This window comes from Sciurus carolinensis, chromosome 9 (assembly GCF_902686445.1).
Source record: "Sciurus carolinensis chromosome 9, mSciCar1.2, whole genome shotgun sequence".
NCBI classification, from domain to species: Eukaryota; Metazoa; Chordata; class Mammalia; order Rodentia; family Sciuridae; genus Sciurus; species Sciurus carolinensis.
Genome location: NC_062221.1, coordinates 129,160,690 through 129,184,102, shown reverse-complemented (window position 1 = coordinate 129,184,102; position 23,413 = coordinate 129,160,690). Strand labels below are relative to the sequence as shown.

The 23,413-nt window shown below is 43.7% G+C and overlaps 1 protein-coding gene across 5 annotated transcripts in view; it reads left to right on the top strand.

Annotated features, from left to right (window-relative positions):
• The window catches only part of Tiam1 (TIAM Rac1 associated GEF 1), a 361,212-nt gene that overhangs the window by 153,171 nt on the left and 184,628 nt on the right, over positions 1–23,413 (top strand). The window contains exon 1 of one of the 5 annotated variants that reach the window (XM_047563440.1): positions 21,655–21,784. The exons of the other annotated variants lie outside the window; for them this stretch is intronic. The gene's annotated coding sequence lies outside the window, so the exon portion shown is untranslated. Of the gene's footprint in view, positions 1–21,654; positions 21,785–23,413 lie in introns of those variants that run through there. 5 annotated transcript variants of the gene reach the window in all.

Below are 23,413 nucleotides of genomic sequence, written 5' to 3'. Positions count from 1 at the left end.
ATGACCAAGTTATGAAACCAGCCCAGGTGTCCATCAACAGATGAATGGATAAAGAAAATGTGGTATATATACACAATGGAGTTTTACTCAACTATAATGAAGAATGAAATTATGGTGTTTGCTTGCAAATGGATGAAAATGGAGAACATCATGCCAAGTGAAGTAAGCCAGACTCAGAGAGTCAAGGGTCACATATATTCTCTCATAGTGGAAGCTAGATCAAAATAAGGGGGAAAAAGGAGGGATCACATGGAAATAGGGAGCTCGTTGGAGCAGAGGAAGAGAAGTGAGGGGGTAAGGAGGAGGCACAGAAGGGAGAAGTGGAGGGATGGAATTGACCAAATTTTGCTATGTACTTATAGGAATATACCACAATGAACTTCATCTTTACATATATCTATTAAGTACTAATTGAAAAACTATAAATAATTAGAAGACCGATAAAGTAGAGGAAGGGGAACAGGAGGAGGGAGGGGGGACGTGAAAGGGGAAGTACTGGGAATTAAAGTGGAGCAAATTATATTCCACACATGCATGACTATGTCAAAATGAACCCCAATATTATGTATAACTATAATGCAGTAATCAAAACATTAAATAAAGTCCCTGAGCATCTTCTTTTCAATAGTCTCTGTCTTCCTGGAAAACATACATATATTGTAGAGGAAGGCTATGAGGTATAGTTACAACATACCCACCATGAGGATGACATAGACCTTTCTTCTGATGGATGACCTGGGCGAATGGACAGAAGGAAAAGGAGAGGGACATACTTGTCTTAGTCCATTTTGTGTTGCTATAATAAAATACCTGAGGTTGGTTAAATTTTAAATAAAAAGGTTTATTTAGCTCACAGTTGTGGAATTCAATGGCATAGTGGTGCATCTGCTGTTTCTGGTGAGGACATCATGCTGTGTCAACTCCTGGTGGATGGCATCACAGGGAGGGAGCACATTCAAGAGGTGGTAAATGGGTATGTGTGGGGGAGACCAAGCACCAGGGGTCACAGCTTTTTAACAACATGTTCTTATAATTAAATCCTGTGAGAGCCAAGTCACTTTCAAGAGACCTAATCCATTCTCTTGAGAAAGACATTAATCCATTTGTGGGGTGGATCCCCCATGACCTTATTATCTCCTAAAGGACCCACCACCTCTCAACATGGTTATACGGGGAATTAAATTTCAATGATGGCACCAGAAACCATATTGAAACTGCCGCCTTGCTGTGGGCTCAGGAGTCAAAGGATGTTTTTAATCCTGTACTAATAAAAGGGTGTTCATCCTTTCGTTTGGGACATGCATGAGTTAAGCAACATCTATGAAGCCATGGAAAGAAGAAGAAAGAAAAAGGTAAATGTTTGTCTTTTTCTTTTTCTTTCTTTTTTAATGGGACAAACCAGGAAGTACTTTTGGCAAAGGACAAAAATCCAGCTTTGGGGTAATGTGTAGAATTTGCTTTCTTTAATTTTTTTCAGTCACCCTAGGAGAATGGTATTCCTAGCTGTGCTAGTGGACAGCGGGATGCTGGTGGCTAGTTATTCTGGTTCCTGTGGAGCACCCCTTTGTGCCACCCTTTGACAGTGAAATCTTGTGGGTTTTGGGGAGCACAATTTATTTAGGAAATATGTATTAACCACCTGTTTTATTCCAGGTGTCATGGCTAGTGTTCGACAGAAACAAAGGGCTAACTATAGCCCAGTGGCTGTGTTCATACATGTAGAGGACAATAAAGACAAGGGAGAAGTACATACAAAACAGAGTAGAAATGCCCCTTGTATTAGCATCTATAGGGGACATCTTTTCTCCTGGTCACTATCCAGAGTCTTGCTCTAGGGTTCTTAAATGTTGGTCTATGGGCCAAATCCTGATGACTTTCTGTGTTTGTAAGGTCCTTGAAGTAAGGATGCCTTTTGCCTTTGAAAGTGGTTGGGAGAAAAAAAAAATCAGAAGAATATGATCATGTGCCACATAATGTTTTGGTCAACAACAGACCACACAGTGTCCATGGTCCCATGTGAGATTCTATCACCTAGATGTTAGCTGCCCCAGTAGCTGCCTTGTGTAAGTACCTTCTTTAATGTTTGCACATCTTGAAACTGCCCAGTGATGCATTTCTCAGGATGCATTCCCCCCTTGCTAAACAACACATGATTTTATTAATTTGTGTGCTGTGAAAATTATGTTGATGTGAAGTTCAAATTTCACTGTTCATGAATAAATTTATGTTGGAACAAAGCCATATATGCTCATTTACTTATTCACATTACAACAGCAGAGGTGAGTAGTCACAAGAAACAGTGTATGGCTCTCACAGCCTAAAAATTGACCTTTATAGAGAAAGTTTGCCTACTCTGGACTATGAATTACTTATGGGATAGTTATCCTGTCCTCTGTCCTCCCTCCCCCATCAGCACACACCCAATCAGGTAAAACTGCCACTGTTCTCTTTTTGGTTCATTCATCCACCTAACCACTCATCCATACAATTACCCATTTGCCCATCTGTCTGTTCATCCATCTCTCCATCCATCCATCCATCCATCCATCCATCCATTCATCCATACATCCATCCACTCACTCACCCATTCATCTAACCATCCATTCATCCATCCATCCATCCATCCATCCATCCATCCATCCATCTATCCATCTATCCATCCATCCATCCACCCACCCATCCGTCTAACCACCCATTCATCCATCCATCTATCCATCCATCTAACCACCCATTCAGACATCCATAAAACCACCACCTGTTCATCCTTCCAACCACCATCTGTCCATCTACCCATCTGTCCATCCATCCATGGTCTCTGGCCATGATAGCATCAGCTATTCTAGGATTTGATTATAGAGAATGCAGAACTCTTACTAACAATTCCTATAGGTAGAGCTGCACTCTACCCCTCCATCCAAAGTTGATGTCTCAGTATTTTCTCAGTTCCGCCATCCTACGCTCAAACAGATTCTCTTCTACTCCCCTATACACACTGGGAGATCATTCATCAGCTCTCCCTGCAGAGGCTTGTGTGCAAAAGTGGGTATTCAGCAGAAGTCTTTGAAGGGCTTCTCGTTTGCTCACAATTTTAGTTTGAGAAATGGAACCCAATTCATTAAGCTGTAAGAGAGCTCTCTACATGCAGTTTTATCTTTAACTAGCCCTTTGCTTAACAAATTTACTCCACCTGGGATACTTTTGTTTTTGGTTACCCACAGAAAAGTAAAACAGTGCTATGCTGGGGCTGTTAATCTTTCTTTAGGCACTGGGGATACTGTAGAGCTCAGCATGGATTTACTTAAGAAAGCTAATGCTGAAGTTACATACTTTATTCCTGAGATAATGGGGAGATATACAGAGTCAGTGCAAATGACTCGGGCAGGCGGTGTGTTCACTAGAGTCATCATGGGGCTGTTTTGCTTTATAGTTTGTGCACAAGCTGTTTCTTCCTTGAAATTGAACACTGCCAATATCTCTTTAAGAAAAATGCCTCAGCAAATTGACAGGAAGAGGCTTTTTTTCCCTGAGGTTCTACTGCATGTTGTGTGGTTTCAGAGGGACTTCCGTTGGTTGCCACAAGCAACCAGAGTTTCCTCAAAACCAGAGAGCTTTCTTTGGAAAAGCTCTGAACTTGTAATCTGGAGGCTGCAAAACATCTCTAACTGCTGCTCCATTTTCAATTTGTAACTGGGTGGTGATCAGCATTTCATAGAAGAGAGAAAAACCTAAGAGATTCATCCTGTGAGCATTCAAAGTTTGGAAAAGGGAAAATGAGGATTAAGTAAAGAAATAAATAAGGTATTAAGCAAGGAGAAGAAACAGAGGGTAATGCCTGTTTTTTTTTTTTTTTTTTTTCCTTCCAACACTGGGGCTTGAACCAGCGGTGCTCATACCACTGAGCTACATCCCAAGCCATTTTAATTTTGTTTAGATATGGGGTCTTGCTAAGTTTCACCGACTGGTTTTGGTCTTGAGATCCTCCTGCCTCAGCACAATTTGCTGGGATTACAGGCATGTGCTAGGGCACCCGGCCAGAAAGTATAGTTTTAAAAGACATAATCAGAGAAATTGGAAATTAGGAATTGGTGAAACATTTTCACACAAATATGTGGAATAGACTGTCAGTCATAGGGCAGATCTCTGCTTCTTATCCCTGCAAAATAACTCCAACAGCAAAGTTATTTTAAAAAATAACTCTTGGAAAACCAAAGTCCATACCATATGAACGAGAACTCTTTGTTGCCAGGGTCAGAAACTCAAGTCATTTGAAGGCTAAAGTGGAAATTGTACTTGCTTTGGTGAGGATCGGGGAAAGCTGGGATTAGAGGACTACTGGATGTGGGGACGTTCCACCACCAGGCTGTCTCTGTCTTTCATCCCTGTTTTCCATGTATCAGGTTAGGTTTTCTCAGGTCAGCTTGAACTGAGCAGGTGTTGCTGTTAGCAGTGCTAGGTTGACATCTTCAGATTTAAAAGAACGAATCCCAAGAAAGTTCTCTGATTAGCCAATATTGATCGTGGAGCCACCTCTGGACCAATCTCTATGTTCAGGGTCTTGAGTTTCAACAATGATCCTGGGCTGGATGCTGTGCCCATCTCTGTGGTTAGGGATGATGGGAGAGGAAAGGATGGAGGTGCTGTACAGAGAAAAACACTCATAGATAAAGGGGGAAAGGAAGCACTCCCACCGTCAATCCTGTGGGAAGACACCCATCAGAGAACCTGATGGCCTGTTCCATGGGATGGGTCCTAATTAGGAAATATAGCTGTGAGGTGCCGCCCACTGCAGGGAAGGAAGAGTTTGCGCTTGTGGCCCAGGGGCGACAGACTGACATTTCTTTAAAAATAGCTGTTGCCATATCAGTGGGTAGTGGTTCTGTGCTTCACAGTGAGGAGGAAGGTGAACACTGGGTAAATGGCCTGAATTTCTGGCTTAGTGTGAGGTATGACAGTCATACCATACTCTTCCCACTTCCTCTTTAGTGCTCCGGTGTTGGAAACCTCAGGTCCTTTGCTTATCTCCTCCAGTGATGCCAGAGAGAAGGTCAGGGGAGATAGGGGTTTTTGAGCCCGTTCTTAAATGCTTCCTTCGTTTTTGAATAAAGTCACAGGAGGACTATATTCTTATCTGGTTATGTACATATGTACATATATGTGATATATATATATATATGAACACTAAGTATATACACACATTTGTCCATTCTTCTTCCATCCATCATCTGTCCATCTGTCTTTCCATCATTCATCATCTATTATCCATTCATCCATCCATTCATCCATCATCCATCCATCCTTCCATCATCCATTCATCCATCCATTATCATTCATCCATCATCATCCATCATCTATTCATCCATCGTTCATCCATTCATCCTTCCATCCATCCACGCATCCATCATCCATTCATCCATCCATCCATTCATTCATCCATCATACCATACATACATACATACATACATTATATACCTACTTGACAGTATTCCTCAAAGAAGGGTCACCTGAGTCTATGACCATATGATCTGCCATCATTTGGATAACGGTAGAAGGATAATATGTTCATAAACTAAGCATCTCCTTTGTAATAAGTAAGCTATTTGTCATTAACTCTCTTACTCATTGGGCTTTTGAGATATTTAATAAAGTGGTGATATTTAACCAGGACTTTGTATCTATAGACTAAAATTAAAAGACTTTCTCATTTGAGAAGGGGGTTAATTTTCAGTGGGAAATAGTTTCCTCCAAGATAGTTTAGTTTTCACCTGGATTTTATAACTTCTTCCTAAATTGTGAAAAGTGCCACAGCAGTACACACCATGTGAAGGTATAGCCTCGTGGATAATGTGATTGTATTGGGTGCAAGACTGGAACACCAGTGTCCCCCAAGGCCTCCCTCCCATCCTTACTCAACCTCTTCCTACCTCCTAAAGAAGACAATGGGGCCTGACTTTTAAGGAGTCATGTCTTTGGCTTTTCTCCACATATTCACCACCCGAGGGCGCATGCCTGAGCCCTGTGGTCTAGTTTTGCTTCTTTTTGGACTGTGTATGAGTGGGTTCACACTTTGTTAGTATGCTGGGTCTGGTTTTATTTTTTCAACAGTTGTCAGGGAGGCAGGGGTGAGATTCATTCCTATGTGGAGTTCTCGTTTGTAGTTTCATTGTATAAATATACTATAAATTTGTCACACATTCTACTTGTGATGGACGTCTGGGTCATTTCCAGTGTCTGGCTTCTGTGAATAATGCTGCAGTGAATCTTCAGACATTCCTTGTACCAGGTGCATGCATTACTTGGGATATGACTCTGGGAGTGGAATTGCTGATTTTTCCTCTTGAATTGATACAGTGGTTGACCCAGTTACTCTCCCTGTTTGTGTAAGGGGGTTCCTGTTAGCTTCATGTCCTTGGGGAAACCTTGATATTTTATTAGTCTGTCCTGTTTAATTCTAACTGTTCTGCTAACAAGTAGATTTTCTGGTTTTTGTTTATGTTTTCTTGATAACCAGCAAGGTTTAACTCCTACTCATAGGTTTATTTCCTATTCAACTTTCCTCTTTTGTGATCCGCCTTTTCAAATCACTGATCATTTTTGTTTATTTATTTATTTTGGTACCAGGGATTGAACCCCTAGGCCCTTTATCACTGAGCTATATCCCCAATCCGTTTTAGGTTTTCTTTTAAAACAAGGTCTCATTAAGTTGCTGAGGTTGGCTTTGAACTTGGGATTCTCCTGGCTCAGCCTCCGGAGCCACTGGGATTACAGGCATGTGCCACTGTGACTGGCATGATCATATTTTTATTTGAGAGTTGGTCTTTTCTTACTGATGTGTAGTGTTCAGGTGTCTATTTTATTTTATTTTTGTTATTATTATTTGGTACCAGGGATTGAACCCAAGGGTGCTTAACCACTGAGCCACATCCCCAGCCCTTTATATATATTTATATATATTCATACATATATAAATATTCATATATTATGTTAATATATTATAGTATATAAATAGTATGTATATAGTATAGTATATATAATATATATAGTATATAGTATATAAATATAGTATATTAAAGTATAGTATATAGTATAATATATTATAGTATATAAATAGTTAATATATATAGTATATATATATTATAGTATATAGTATATATAGTATATAATATATTATAGTATATAAATAGTGTATATATATATATATAGTATATTATATATATTTATTTTGAGACAGGATCTTGCTAGCTTGCTTAAGTCTCACTACGTTGCTAAGGCTGGCTTCAAATCTGTGATCCTCCTGCCTCAGCCTCGCAAGCCACTGGCATCATGTTTCTATATTTTAAAGCATACTCTGGGTAATATCCCTGTGTTGGTTCATGAGTTGGAAAGTTGGTTGGTTCATTTTTAGACTAAATGTAGCCAGAATTATCAGTTATTTTGCCTTTTATGTCTGCCTTTTTTTTTTTTTTTTTTTTTTTTTTTGTACCAGGGATCGAACCCAGGGGCACTTAACCATTGAGTCACATTCCCAGTCCTTTTTATTTTTTTTTAATTTTGAGACAGGGTCTTATTAAGTTGCTGAGGCTGGCCTTGAACTTGCAATCCTCCTGTCTTAGCCTCCTGAGTCTCTGGGATTACAGGTGTGCACCACTGTGTCCAGCCGTCTATCTAATTTTTAACGTTCTCTCCCTGACTCGAGATTACCCAGTTACCTTAGATCACAAATCTTAGGTATAAAAAGGTGTACTTCAGTGCCTTCCCAGATAACACACAGGCTTTCAAGTACTTTAACTCTTTTTACTCTCTACTAGCTTTTAAGATATTGTGATGGTAAATATTCTTTCTTTTTAAGTTATTTTAATCCCCCTACAAGTGTTACTAACATTGTTATGTCTCTGTCTCAGATTATCTTTACTTCTGCTGATGCAGAATTCCCCTTTGGCAGGGATTTTGCTTAAACATTTAGAAGACATCAGCTCCACTTCTGGTTTCTGTCCCTGCTGAGAAGTGGGCTCTCAGCCCGATGGTTGATTCTTCGTAGATCATCTATCTTCCTCTTGCTTTTCTGTCCCCCCCGCCCCCCCTGGATTTTCCACTACTATGACGTGGAGAACGTTTTTACTTATTCTGTTGAGGTTTGTAGAACTTCTTGATCTGTGGATTGGTTTTTTTGGTGCAGGTGGGTTATTTCCAGCCTGTGTTTCCTCTTTTTTCCTGCACATTGGACTTTTTCTCTGCTTTGTCCCTTAGTTTCGCTTTCTTCTTATCTTTATATTTTTGTCCTCTCTGCCTCATTCTGCTGAACTAAAATGGTTTATTTACTCCACCAGTGTTTTTATTCTTCGGTTTTCCTGTGTGCTAGGCCCTGTCCGAGGTACTTGGAATTTCTCAGTGATCAGCAGATGAAGAGTCTTCTCTTTGTGGACTAACATTAAACACTGAGCAATTGTTTGTATTGTTGATAAATTATTTGTTATCATTTCTTCATTTTGTATTAGCTAATTAATACTTAATGATGGTACTAACTTAATGATGTAGTGCATAAAAGATGGTTAGTGCTGCTAAACAAAAGGCAAAGTGAAGCTATGTTGGATGTACAGGTGGTTCTGGGGGAAACTGGAGCGAGTCTGCAGTCATGACCATTCGAACGAAGACCGAAAGTATGCAGGAATGTTCCAGAAAGAGGGGTGTGCCTGAAATGTCCCGGCAACATCTGGAGGCGAGCCTGGCTTCAGTGACGTGAACGAGGGGAATAGGAGTCAGAGACGATGGCAGAGAAGGAGTGAGGGGTTCAGCGGGGTGACAGACGGTGTAGGTCCCTCGGAGGAGTCTGGCTCTCCCTCTGCAGAGGAGTATGTGATCTCCTGGGTGGAGGGATGAGAACCGAATGGAGACGCTTGTTAGGAAGCCCTGCTGTGATCCAGCGAAGACACGGTCGTGGCTTAGGTTGTGGCGGCCATTGCAGAGGTGTTGAGGAGGGATGTAGGGTGCACCTATGGCAAAGAGGACGTGATAGAATTTTCTGGCTGGTTCATGTGGGTCATGAAAGAGAGAGAGATCGAATCAGCTCCCTGTAGTTTGAAATGTGTTAGGCTGTCTCAGCCGAGTACCTGGAAGACACCCAGTGGGGAGTATTGGGTCCTCATTGGGTATCCCCAGGATATCCCCGGAGAGGTGGGTATCCCCGGAGAGGTGCTGACCTAAGACACACGGGAGTTGCTGCCATGTGGATGGTATTCAGAGTCATGCGACTGGCTGGGATCCCCCAGGCTGTGGGTTGATTTCTCCAGAAGCAGAGCAAGGGGATGGCATTTAGGGGGAAGATATTGATGAGAGGTTAACCTCTCAGAAGGAAGGGGGAGGAAGCAGGCCTGGGCAGAGAAGTCAAATGCTATGTAGGGTGGCCCACCAGGGAACTCTGGAGCTAGCACAGCGACCCTCTCACTTGTCCTGTGGAGGCTGGTCCTCCCTCCCTGCCTCACTCAGTCACCTGCTGGAGTCTGCCCTGGGATACTGCTCTGTGCAGCTGAGACAGATGTGGGGGAGTTGAAGGGAGGTGAAGGCTGCCTGCTGACCACGGTCTAAGCATCCAGCAGCAGATCTTTCCTTAAAATAGGATCTGGGCAGTAGATCTGCATGTCTCCCAATGGAGTCACAGAGTACAGATGGTAAAGAGAATGGGAGCCCATGCCCTGGGGCTCTCCAACATCGAGAGGTCAGAGGGAAGAGAAGGAACCAGCAGAGGCAGCCAGCAAGCAGAAGGAGAATCATTACGGTCTCAGAAGCCAACAGCAGAAATTATAGCAAGGAGGAAGGAGTGACCCACCATGTCAGAAGCTGCTACTGTCATGGCCATATGTGAAGAAGAACGAGACAGAAGCATTGGCTTGACCAACCAGGAGGTCGTTAGGCTTGGGAATGATAAAGCCTCCTCAGAGTGGGAGAGAAAGATTGGGACAGAGCGGGTAGACAAGGCTCTTGAGTGTTTCTTCAGAAAAGAGGATGATGAAAACAACATATTTGTATACTTGTGATTTGACAATGCAGAGGAGATAAAAACTGTGCAGTGAGTTGGGGGTAGCCACAGGTTCGAGTCCCAGGCGAAGGGCTTGGTTTCTGTAGGAGCACGGACTGTGACTGTGGCCACGGGCAGGGAAGTAGAGGAAGTGCAGCCAGACCCTTGCGGGTGGGTGTGTACAGCCTTAGAAGTTGGTGGTAGTCCTTCCTGATGGCTTCATTTCTCTCAGAGAAGTAGGATAAAATGTCACCCGTGGAGAAAACAGGGGAAACGATGGGGAATTTGAGAAGAGAAAATGTAATCTTCATGAGTAGGTGAGCGAATGGACTGGAAATTTCTATGTGATTTGCCAATGGTATTTAAGGATACGCTTGACAGTAATGGTCATGAGGTTAAAGGAGACCCATCAGCCTCCTGCTTTGTTTCCTTAGCTGGAGTCCACTGTCCAGATTCAGCTTTGAACTAGGCAGTCTTTTGTTTAACCAGGTCGATGGTTTTGCTTGAGGGACAAGCAAGCTGAGGGAGGAGATAAAATGATAGACCATAAAATCTAAGTGTCTTAGGGAAGATGTGAGGCACCAGGGACGTGAAGGCTAGGGAAAGGATTGCTGGGGCTGGGGTACGGCTTAGGATGCTCAGGCTGCTATGCAGACTACCTACCATAAATTGTGTGGCTTCGAAATCACACACACACAAAAATACTCCTCATACTTCTGGAGGCTGAAAAGTGCAAGCTCAGGATACCAGCAGAGTTGGTGTCTGGAGTGGGTCTCCTTCCTCCTGGATTTCTGATCATCCTCAGGTGGTGCAAACAAGACCCCTGGGATTTCTTTCCTAAGGGCACTGATCCCAATCATGGGAGCCATGTTCTCACGATCAGATCACTCCAGAGACTGTACCTCCAAATGCCACCATTGCCTTGGGGGTTAGAATTCCAACATCTGGATTTTTGGGGGATTGGGGGCACAAATATTCAGGCCACAGCAGGATATGAGACAGAGCAGCCTGGAAAGATGATCGGTGGTGAGATGAGGGTGGGATGCATGATTTCACGAACACAGGGGTTAGGGTATTTTTTCCCACTCTGTCAGTAGTCCATGTATTTCAGAGATTTAGGATGCATTGTCTTGAAAATTCTTAGTATCATGGTGCAAGTTGGAAATCTCAAGTATTTGTGTGTCATTGTGAGAACTGCATATTTCTCCCACGTTCTCTCTTTCTCCTCTCTCTCTTTGCCGGAGGACTTTGCATCTGCAGTTAAGAAAGAGACCTCAAACCGGGGTGGTTTGCATCATGCTTCCGCTGTGGAAGTACTGTCACAGGTGATGGATCACTGTCATTCAGGTCATCAAGCAGTTGTTGGGAATCCACCCTGTGCTGAGCATTGCTTCCAAGCAGCTGGGAGAGTCATGAGCAAAAGGAGTTAGACTGCCTGTCCCGGAGCTTACCTTCTAGAAGGGCGGGGAATGATAAGCAAGAAATACGGCAAAATGAGAAAATATTTAGTGCACTGTATAAGGGAGAAAAGCCTAACGCAGGGAAGCAGGAAAGGAAATGTGCTGGGAATGAGGGGTAGAGGCAAGGGAACTGACTGGGAGGACCTCACCAAGCAGGTCATGTTGACCAAAGACCTCCAGTCTAAGGTCACACGTCTATGCAGGACAAAAGCAAGTCCTCCGAGCTGGCTGCATGTCCTTATGAAAACATGAACCCACATTAAAACAAAAGGCCAAGAATATTGTTCTTGGAGTTTGCACGTCAATGGCTTTTGTGTGTGTCTACCAGGCTGGAAATGGGCAGCTCACTAACTGCTACAAATAACCTGAGCGGGAAGATCAGTGTCTGGTGATGTTTCTATAGGAGGCTGGTGACCTCGAATCCAGGCGACCTGACTAATTTTTTTTTTTTTTTGCAATGGAAAGTTATGCGGACAAGGGATTAAGGCTGTTCTGTAATGGGCTGAATTGTCTGTGGCCAGAAGAACAAAGGCTCCCAGGGCGCAGGGCTTTGGGAGGGGCAAGAAGGCTGAATCATAAGCCCGGGCTTAGCACGGTGTGTGAATCTGTTGAAGCTGAGAAAGTAAAAGGCAGAGATGGCTTATCCTGGCTCTGGCCGGCACACAGCAAGGATTCTCAGCGTGGCAGCTCGGCTGCCTTGTGGTCTAATGGTGAGAAATCCCTGCTCAAAAACCAGGCATCGGGAGAGGAGGACTGCGCTTTGGTGTTTTGGGCAATGTGGTGAGGTGTTGGTCAATCTGCCAGCCTACCCCACAGCAGTAGGCATGCGTAACTCCGGGCACCCATGCCAGGAACAGTGTGTCATCCCCATGAGTCACCCGCCTTGTTTTACCGGGAAGCTGGGAGAGCTCGAGGTGGCTGCATAAGCAACACTCTGCTTATTATGTATTTCTTTTGATTGTGAACCAGCATTAGCACTGGAGGGAGGTATCCTACATAGGTCAGTGTGAAATATCCACCTAATGGCTCATTATCTCAGTCCAGACCTTGACCTTGCTTCTTGGAGGAGAACTTGGCTCTGTGAAAGGCCCCGGGAATCCATGTGCCAATGTCCTACACATGCATTATGCATGTTCTTTGCCTATTGCCCACTTTAATTTGCTCAGGTTAGGTACCTTGCTCATCTTTCTCAGATGCACTGATGATCAACTCCAGCGGCATCATGACAAACCCTAAAGTACCTTGCCACCTGCTACATCTGGCCTTGAGACCAGGAAGGCGGTATGCTGTGAGGACAGGCTGTGGGAATCGCAGCAGGCTCCATATTTAAAGTCAACAACAGAAGATCACATATCTCATTGCCAGTCTTCTTTTCTCACTCCCTCTTGTACTTCTAAACACTCTTGTAATTATATTGTGTTCCCATGGACAATTCAGAGTTAGCCACCCATTCTACAGTCAGCTGGTTAGAAATCTTAGCTTCATCTGTGAGCTTAATTTCCTTTTAAACTTTATTTTAGGGTGTCCATAAATCTGACCTCTAAGGCACATGGACATCTAGAAGGGGGTCATTATTGCGCAAATCACATGTATTTTTAAATCTTTTCCTCATTTTTTTCCAAATAATAGACAGGACACCAAAATATCCATCATTTACTTCACTATGAATCTTAGAATATTATAAATATTTAATTTTAATACCCTTCACTAAATATTAACAAATAGAACTCAGTTCCCCTTGAATATGGAGATATGCATATAAGAAATTCTTAGGGAAATCAAACCCCAAAGCATAATGGAAATCAATCAATTTGAGATAATCTACCAAATTTTTGAACTTTTAGTTCAAATGTACTCCTAGCTATTGATCTTCTGTACTCCTAGCTATTGATCTGACCATGAACCCAGAACACAAGAAAAATGGTTCAGAAGATAGTGATGCGAGGAATCAGGACGAAACAGGGAGTGTGAGGATGCCGAGGTCGATGATGTGGCGAGGTGGTAGCCCAAGTGCAGTTGTAAGGTTGGGAAGAGCTGCGGTCCCAGCTTCCGAGAGACTGGGTTAGGATTTGTAGCTGCCTCCTTCCTGTCTTTGGGTAGTATGGGGGAGTTCCCTTCACCTCCCTGAACCTCAGTCTCTTTATCTGTTCAATGGGTCCTGTCATCTATGCTGCCTTGTTGTGAAGGCAAAAATCAGGGAGGAGCCCAGGCATAGTAGTCGGGACGTGGCAGTGACTCATTGCCATCCGAAGTGTCCTTATGGGCCTCACGAGGGATATTCGATGACACCCTCATTTTGCAGGTAAGGGCCAAAAATGGAGTGATAGGCTGGTGATTAGGAAAGAGACTCCTGGCTGATTTAGAATTCTCCCTCAGACTGCCTGGTACCCCCACGTGTGTCTTTGCCCCTCCGAAACAGCTGTTGGGATACCTATGAGTTTGGTCTGTGAAAATCTGCCCTACTTAATACTTTTAATTGATGATTTGAGTTCGATTCCTTTCCCCTACTCCTAACGCTTCTGGACTCTTATTCAACCCTCTGTTGGTTCTTAATCTGCTTTGAAATTTGGGGTTGAAATGGGTTGGTGGCAGTGTCTCTGTGGGACATTCTGCACAGCTGTGACGCTTGGCAGCCAGTTGGAAGGTGTGCCTTATTTTACCGTGGAAGTTTTGCAAGATTTAATTTGACAGTTGAGACAATCGCATCTCACCTCTTAGAGTGTTCTGGGTGTGTGGCGAAGATCACGGTGACGTGAATGGGAGAAGACACATTGTAAGGCCTCGGTTGATATGTGTAGATAAAAGTTTTGATTACTTTTGCTTTTAGCAGCAGTGTTTTTAAAAACTACATATGCCTGAGCCAAATGGTTGGATTTCTTTTGTATCTTTTAAAAAAAACCCTAAAGTCTATGTACAGTTTGCCATTGTAAGTGTTTTTAACTGCACAATGTAGCAGCATTAATTGCGTGTACGATGCCGTAACCACTCTCTGGAACCAGCTACTTCGTCTAAGGGGAACCATGCCCCCTTTTTCCTTTTGCCTCCCTTTTTCACTTAGCATAATATTTCTGAGGTTCACCCAGGTAGCAGCATGGATCAGAACCTGATCTCTTTTAATGACTGCACAATGTTCTGGTGTGTGGCTATGCTACTTTGTATTTGTCTGTTCATCTGCTGATGGACACCTGGCTTGTTTCCAACTTCCAGCTACTTTGAATATTGTTGCAGTGAATATTGGTGGGCAAGTGAAAATGACACGAAGTTTTGCAGCACTTGTAGAAAAACATTTTAATATCGTTGAGTTCCAGTAGTAGGACATAGGGAGATCTGTGTCTTTGCTCAGGTTGCTACATGATCCCTTGTGTGTGCATGAATCTGTCCCCTGTCCCTACTGGGCTTCCCCTGTGGTTGTATCTAGCTGGCCACTGCAATTTGTTCGGGAGGGTGCTGGCTGCTAGTGAGTCAGACTGTCTGCAACCATCCTGATCTGTGTCCGTTTTGCCCAGGTCTCTGGGCCTCTTGTTTGCTTGTTTGGGGGCTAAGCCAAGAAATTTCTCATGTACCCTCTTGTATGGGCTCAGTGTGTATTGTTTTTTTTTTTTTTTATTTGTGTGCACGTGTTTTTTTTTTTTTTTTTCTGTGTTGGGTCCAAGATTACATATGCATGTACTGATTTAATGTTCATTTTCTAGGAAAAAACTTTAAGCAGTTAACTAAGTGGGAGCACATATAGCAGATTTATTCCAGGGTGAACTGACACTACTTTTGTTCTGTGAACCTCAGTAAGTTATTCAGTCCATCTGGCTTCAGACAAATAAGCAATTAATATCTCAGATTCCCTTTCTACACCTCTGTGTATGGCTCTATGTCCTATCATGTGTCTGTTATGCTATTTTGAGATACAAGCTTATTGCATTTCCTGTTTGAGAATAATCTTTACATTAGAGAAAAGGCTGCCCAGTCATCTAGAGACTACAAAATCTAATGTCTGCAATCTTGGAAGGAAAGGCAAGGCAAGTCACTCTCTTTGGAACATTTCCCCACCATAACTCATAAGAAGTCATCTAAGCATAGTTGATTATGTGTCTGTCACTAGCTGTGAATGCTGTAAGGTGCCAGGTGTCACCAACACACCCAGGGGTGTGATCCTTCTCTTCATTTTTGTACCCAAGTGCTGCTAGGTGTCCCCTTCCTATTGAATTTCCCCTCATTCCCCACTCACTGTCCTTGCAATATCCTGCAATATGCTTTGGTCCAGAAAACACGGAATGACTTTACCACTATATCTTAATATAAGCTAAAAATCAAAACTGTTGCAACCAATGATTAATAAAAGCAAATACTGTTATATTGCTTAGCCTTGGTTAGTGCCAAGGGCCTTTGTGGTCTCCTATGTGACCCTGATGGATGGTGGCCCACTTTTTTCCACAATGGGAACCTGGGGAGGGCTCCTGGATTAAGACCTATTTGGCCCCAAAGTCTTGGAAGGGCCCCGACTCTCTCGTCCAGTGTGTAAGTAGTGCCTGAACTATACCTGAACTATGCTTTATCCATGATCAAAACAGCAATATGAACCTGAAAACATTATAATTTTGGGAAAGTCTGAGATACCAACTTGGGACATAGACTGATTGAAAATGATCTGGGCATGTTGAGTGTCCCCTACCCTTTGCAGAAGGCACTGGGCATGTACCAGTTAACTACGTAGACTTCTGCCAGTCATCCTCTGGTTCCACCTCCCGCTTGCAGAAGGGGAAGTGACTCTAAGCTGTTCAGCGGGTTGCTGGTGCAGCCTGGACCTGGTCTTCTTATCCATGCCCTCCCCAGTGGGAACACTCCTGAACCAGCTGTTTCAAGAGGCCATCCTGAGGGTGAGAAGAATTTGCTGGCCACAGCAGGATTGAAGTTAGAACTTGATCTCTTATTTTTAGTTGTCCTGCACTATTTTGGTGTCAAAAACAATGATTTATTGCTTCCCAGAAGAGAAGTGTCGGTAAGATCCCAGACTTGGGAGAAGCCAGACGCTCTCTCTCTATGGCCACATGCCCTTCTGGTGCGAGGCACCCAGCACCCTGGGAATCAACAGGTACATGGTGTTTGTGGGTGGGTCAGCTTCTGGCCCTCAGCTGATCAGTGCTAAGGGTTCATAGGCTTTTCCTTTGCCTCGTTAACCGTATCCCGGGTCACACTTTCTTCCATTTTCCCTTCGTCCTTCCAAGTACAGACATGGCTTCAGTTCCAAGGATACAGGTCTCAGTGAGTCCTGAAACGCCTGACCGTGTGTTAAAGTTGTTTTTCTGCAAAGAAATGCAAATTGGAGCAGTGGCAGAAATGGGAATTTTAAAATCATGGAAAAATATGGTTGGGAGAGATAGGAAGCCAGAGAAAATGAAAAGAAACATCATGATTTGGTCACTGAGGAAACTGAAGCCCTTGGATTTTAAGAAACAGGACACAGTCACTGCAATGTCTTCTGGAGGTGACATTTAAACGTCATTAGAGTTTTCTTGGATTCTTTCTGACAGACCTCATATTTTTAAGGACTATCTCTGCATATTTGTTAGACACTCAGTTTCCAGATAGAACAAACTAGGCAATGAGGCTCCAAGTTGGGTTGGCACAGATTTAATTTGACATTGTGAATATTCTTGCATCAAGTCAAACTTAATAAGGGCCTATCATTCAAGATATCACCGGGAAGGGTATAACTATTTTGTCTCTCAGAAAGAAGGAAGACCTCGTCTGGGGCTAAATTAAGGATTTCCAAACACATCCTGTTTCTCTAGCAGATCTTCAGGTTATTTTGCCCAGAAGTGGGTGGGATAAGTCCATATATAGTCCTCTAATAGATTTCAAATATAAAAAAAGTGAATTTTGACAATCAGTCTGTAGCTAACTGTAAAATGGTATTCCTGAGAAGTCACCTGGATTTCCATGTGACACAATAGGATTGATGGGATCTGTATTTGGAACCACAAATATGATGGAAAGTGGTATTTTTATTTGGGTTTGGAAAATCTGTTCATTAACACGCCTGTTGGGCCTTACCTAACTTGGGAGGAAGTCAGTTCTCGCAGCATTGCTGCTGACATGCTGTTGCTAGGCGACGCAGGGGCTGTCAGGTTGGCCTGAGCACTGATTGCCTTGTTCTTGGGAGTCCTCCTGAGCAACCTGTGCCAGCAGACAAGGTGGAGATGAGAGCCACTACAGGCTGTGGCATCAGATTTGCCAGCTGATTCTGAAGACCCTTGTGCAGGAATCCAGAAGATACTTGCTTAAGGGTGACTTTTGTGTCATTGAAAAAACGATGTAAAATGATGTAAAAGATACTGTAAAAGTCAGCTAGTGTAGATCTAATATGTAAAATGGCTAAAGACAGTTAAAAAATCTTTGGGGAAAATAGCATAAAGGAACTATCCAAGGTTTTTTTGTTTCTGAGCGTAAATTAAGCTGACAGAAGGAAATGGGTTCGACCCTTTCTGACCTCTTCTGCACATACCAAATGCTGTTTTCTGTCATCTTTATTATATGGTCCCCTCTGTCTGCTAAGCTAGCTCTTTTATCAGTGTCCACTGATAATACAGATACGTTTTAAGGGTGTCATGGTTTCTAGTTTTTGAAAAATATTGTTACATAAATCTTCACTTTCAGTGACGTGTGTTTATTTTTGTAACTTGGATCGTTTAGCATCTTTGCAGGGTTATCTGGATCTTGACAAGTTGTTAAGAAAAATCAACGGTGCTCCCCCTGCTGGCTGTATTTCTTTGGAGCAAAGATACTGTGCAAAAGCGCATTACTTTGTGTTGGGTTCACGACTGTACACATTTTCTTTTCCTAAATTCATAAGACTTTTTATAAGCAAAACTAGTGGCTTTCTAGACCTCAGGTTAATAATTTGGTAGCCTCAAGAAGGACAATGTATCTTCCTTTCTACCCATTTGACCAGTGGTGTGTGGAAGGTTCCAGGACCTGGCTCTTCTGCTGCAGGAGCCCATGCTTTTCAGGGAGAGATGTTCTTCTGCAAGACCCAAGACCACTGCCTGGGAACATCTGGGTTCCCAGTATTGGGGGGTTTTACCTGGTTCAGGTCAGTCTTCCTGTCCAGATGTTTTGAAATCTGCCAGTTACTGAATAATATAGCACTAGCAGGTATTGTATGCTAATCATGTTCCATAGGTTGATCAGACTGGAACTCAGGGAGGCCTGAGAGTTCTCTAGAAGCAGCAATAGGGACACTGTTTTCAGGGCTAAGGGGAAGGAGACAGAGTCCAACCTGACATGCATTTATCCAATTCCTGCTCTGGGTTTGGCTTCAAGGGGATTCAAGTTGAACGAACCCTCTGTGGTCCGCTTCCCTTTGAGCATTACTGAGCCCTGAGAAGAGCAAATTCTTCTCTGCCTCCAAGCAGAAATTCAATAGTATCAGAAGGAAGGGGGGAAAGTAGATATGGGATCCTAGAGTTAAAAGAGGCTCTTTTTAGGGTAGAGAGCAGGTAAGTAAATGGTTAACAGAGCCTGAAAGGAGTGGGGCTGGAGGGAGGGGAGAAGGTGGAGGGTACTAAGTAATAGTTCAATGGGAGGAATCATTTCTTGGGTTCTGTTGCCCTGCAGGGTGACCACAGTCAGTAGTGATGTTTTGTGTACTTTAGAATGGCTACAGGAGAGGGTTTAGACACCCTGATTTGATCATTATGTATTGTACACCTGTATCCAAGGATCACATTGTAGCCCATAAATTTGTGTAATTATTATGTGTGAATCAAAAATTAAACTAGGGTGCTTCTTGGGTAATGATGAGACCAGAAAACATTTTGTAAGACTGCTCTTCTCACAGGTTGACTTCAAGGTACTCACACTCTTCTTCCTGTAAGTGATTTGTGACATTCTTTTCGATAAGCCGCAATGAGATTAAACTTCTTCCTGTTCTGAGTATTTCCAGGGTAGACTCATGATTGTCATGGAGAAGTCACCGATAGGGCTGAGATAGGTCTGCCTTTGTCTTCTTTGTACCTTTCACATCTCCTGCTCCCCTCCCCCTCCACAGTGCTATCTCTGATTCTGAAGCTGATACCCTGGCTTTACATCATTTTCCTCCCACCCCTTCATGATTATTTTCATCCAAATTCAGCACAGGTCATTATCTTAGTGAACTGCCTGGCTGTGACCACTGAGTCTGTGCCCCAGGGCACTGAATGCCTTAGTGCTTCTGACCTCAGCATCCACTTTCTTCTGAGCCCACACAAGAAGGTTCTCAGCCATCAAATGCTTCATGGTGGAAGAAGAGAGAGAAGAAGAGAAAGTCTCTTGGTAATGTTAACAGTGCTACAGGAAATATTTAATGAAGTGATAGTTGATAGGGAGACCTCCTCCGTCTCAGGATTTCTTACCAGCAGAGCTACTGGCTTTGTGGGCTGGATCATTCTTTGTTATGGGGGATGTCCTATGTACTGTATGATGTTTAGCAGCTTCCATGATTTTTACTCACCAGATGCCAGCGGTACCCTTCCCTCCCAAGTTGTGACAACCAAAGGCAGTTCTAGGTAGCGCCAAGTGTTCCCTGGGGCAAAATCACCTCCGATTAAGGACTAGTGCTCCAACCACACATTCTTCTTTTCATTCTGTTCCTCCCAGAAGTATTCCTGGGCCCACTTTCATTTGTTTGCTTCTTTCAGTTATTAAATTTTGACTTATGCCAACCTTATGCAAATTGCCAAGACTATAATGATGAGCCTGGCATCTTTTTCTTAGTTATAGTCTATGAACAATACTCAAAGAAGGGAACTTTCAGGATAATGATGATCAGCATCAATGTGATAAAAGCCGTGACACATTCAAAGTTGCCCCAAACATACATATAATTTTTACCACACTGATTCTGATCCTCATCATCCTGAAAGTTCTTGTCTTTAAGTATCACTCGCAGCCTGTAGCTCTGGCTGGCGTTTGAATCATTATGACTCCTTTAATGACTATTGTGTTTCTATTTTTGTAGTCTTTGAGGAAAGCCCCTTGCAGCGAGGGTCGGTGTCCTTGACTTTTGGCAGTGTTGTTAACCTTATAAAATGGTAATGCCCTATTAATCTATCAATTTCATCCATGAACGCTTCAGCCATTCCTGAAATGGCCACTCACCTGTCACTCCAGATTTGCTGTTTTCCTGAATTGTGATTTCTGTCATTCTCTTTAACCAGCCACCTGAGGCTCCATGTAACCTGTGATTGTTTAAAGTTTTATGTAATGAAACTTCTGTTTGGAAATCAAGGTCAAGTCCACCAGGCATGCTGGATTGCTTTCTGGTGAACTGAAGTGAGCGTGTTTCCTTTATAATTTGTAGAAACTGTGACATACAAATTGCTCATGGAAAATCAAATATATGGCAGCTTTATTTTTAGGGGATGGGGAAGGGGCAGATGTTTCAGTGAGGATTTTACAGGGAGCTTGAAATATGTTGGTAATTTTAATGTTTTGGGCAGCATGGTGGGCACTTGGGTTTTTGTCATTTTATTTTAAATATAGTTTTGCATATCCAAAATACTTTGGAATAGGTTTGTTTTTAAAATATTTGTTTAGTTGTCAATGAGTCTTCCATTTTATTTTATTTATTTATATGTGGTGCTGAGTATCGGACCCAGGGCCTCACACATGCCAGGCAGCTCTCCCAGTGAGCTACAACTCCAGTCCCAGAATAGGTATTAAAGGAAAGATACCAGTTAAAAGTTCGACTTTTTCTTTTTTGTTCCCTACTCTTTTTAAGCAGATGTTTGGAAGTTAGGTCTCCCCCTGACAAATACCCCCTTTTCTGCCTCTGAAGATAACCATTTACGGGGTTAGTTATTACGTATTTCTAACCTTTAAAAATCTTTAAGAGGCGCTGCTTTCTTGCCATGTACTAACCCCATCTGAAACAAAAACCAAGCAACAAAACAAACCCGACAGACCCGCTTTGCGCAGGGTGACCAGGTTCACCGTAAGATGGTTAAGGACTGTTAGAAGTCAATTTCCCCTGAGGATGCTGCGAGTTGGGTGCTGGGGCTCTGACTGACAGCCACCTGGGGTTCTTGGCTTTGGGAACGCTGAAGGGGAGAATCAGATTGGAGAAGGAGGCGGGGAGGGTGGGAGGAGGGAGGGAGGAGCGACAGGCCCTCTCCAACACACCCAAGTGACCAGATTCATCATAGCACGAAACTTCACAAGTTACACCCACTCCCTCCGCCAGCCCAGCCCGGGAAGGCTGCAGCTTCCTCATTTCTGTGACTGGAAGTTTGAGAGATGTGAAGCCAGACGGGAAAGACATGTGCGCCTCGCTGAGCAGGGGGTGAGCTTTAATTTTAAAATCGATTTCTTTCCACCGGCGATCGCCCGGGCTTGAGTGGTCGGGGAAGCGGCGGCGTGTGGCCCTGCAGGAGGGTGGGCGAGAGCCGCGAGCTGTGACTTGCGGCGAAGAACCTGAGCGCTGAGCGCCGCGGATCCCGGGCCGCGGGTGGGAGCGGCGTCTCCAGGCTGCGCCCCCGGCGCTGCGCGTGGCCGGCGGAGCTGCGGGCGCCGCCGCGCGGTGTTGATTCTGGCTCTAGGGTAAAGGGGCTTTGAAAGAGCCTCATCTTACCCCCATGTCTTCTGGAAGCCAAGATCACCCTATGGGATGTATGGGATTCGAGGTCTGGAAGGAGGTGGAGGGATCAAGTCACCCGCTAAAGATGCGTCCTACCCAGGGCTGTCCCGGTGCGCTTGAGCAATCACAGGTCAATGTCGTTGAAAAATGCCATCCCCACCCCCCCCCCCCGACTCCCAGCCCAAGGGACTTGGGATTGGAGTACCGGGAAAAGTCTGTGGACAAGCCCCTTGAGGGTCATTCTTGAGTGAGGCATGGAAGCTTCTGTGGCTTCTCATTAATTTTGCGTTTGAGTAAGTCCCACTTAAGGTCTCCTGGCCGTGGAGGTGTTGCTTTGTCCGGAACTTTTTTGGGAAAAACGTCAGTTTTTATGGGGCAGCTGGTTTATCTTCAGCTCGATTGCCCAAGTCGATTTTGGGTGGGGTGCTGAGAGGAAGTATGGAGGAGGGTGGCCCTTAGGATTGGATCGTTACAGGTGACTGTGGCCCCACAAAGGACGAACTTGGCCCGAGGAAAGTTTCTCACAGACGTTCTTTAGGTTTTACTTCCAGGGGTCAGTGGACTTTTATTTTGGTGTGTGTGGTGTTTGCTGGTTGCGAGTCTGATAGAGGTTTTTGGGCTGCTACCTGTTTCCCTCATTTCACGTCTGATCAGGCACTGTAATACAGGAGCCCCAGACAGAGCTCAGATTCTGTTTCTTTGTAAGCTAATTCTTCATTTTTAATTTTTTTTAAAAAGAGAACTGCCTTAATTCTATGGCAAGAAACAAAGGTGAAGAAATGTCTAGGTCTTATATTTATAGCAAAGCAAATATTCAGTTTCTAAGGATTTCTCTCCCAGTTGTAGGGTGCGTCCAATTACCAGGGTGTTAGTAGGCGATTTTATCATTTCCCTAATTTCAGAGTGGTAGAGCATGGCTTCCTTAGCAAACCTCCACTTGAATGTTATGGGTCAGGACAGTTAGCTGGAGGTGGCTTTCTGACTTCCTTAAAGTTAAAGAAACATTTGTAACAAAAATTCTTAAACCCTACTAGACCTGACTCAGGAAGAACAACAGGTGCCTAATCCAGTGCCGTCACACCTGCTGGAGTCCAGGTTCTAGCTTGTCCAGGGTTCCAGGGAGGATTGGGCAGGTAGACATGAACTTGAGGCTGTCAGGCAGTGTGTGACCTACTCCCCCACCCGCACTGGGCCACTCACTCAACAGGAAAGACAAGCAAACAGGACCTTGTGATTGAGCTGCTGAAACTGACTAATAGATGGAGTTTTATGGAACAGTAATCCTTAGCCAGAGAAAGGGGAATACATGATTCATAGATGAAAGATTTTTAGATA